Raw genomic sequence first — 315 nt, forward strand, 5'->3', positions numbered from 1 at the left:
GTGTGCACCATCACCCGGCTCGTTGCTATTTTTAAAAGTTTTTTTTTTAAAAGTTTATTTAATTTTTTATGTGAATTGGTATGAAGGTGTCAGATCCCCTACAACTGGATCTTCAGACAGTTGTGAGCTGCCATGTGGGTGCTGGGAATTGAACCCTGGTCCTCTGGAAGAGCAGTCAGTGCTCTTAACCACTGAGCCGTCTCTCCAGCCCTCGTTGCTATTTTTAATGGTTCTTAATTTTTTTATGTTAGTCTGTGTATCTGTATAGGGTGTTCACTCATGCCATGGCACCTGTGTGAAACTCAGAGGCCAATT

The sequence above is a fragment of the Alexandromys fortis genome, unplaced genomic scaffold, assembly GCF_014885135.2.
Source record: "Alexandromys fortis isolate MF-2015 unplaced genomic scaffold, M_Fortis_MF-2015_v1.1 scaffold_363, whole genome shotgun sequence".
NCBI lineage: Eukaryota > Metazoa > Chordata > Mammalia > Rodentia > Cricetidae > Alexandromys > Alexandromys fortis.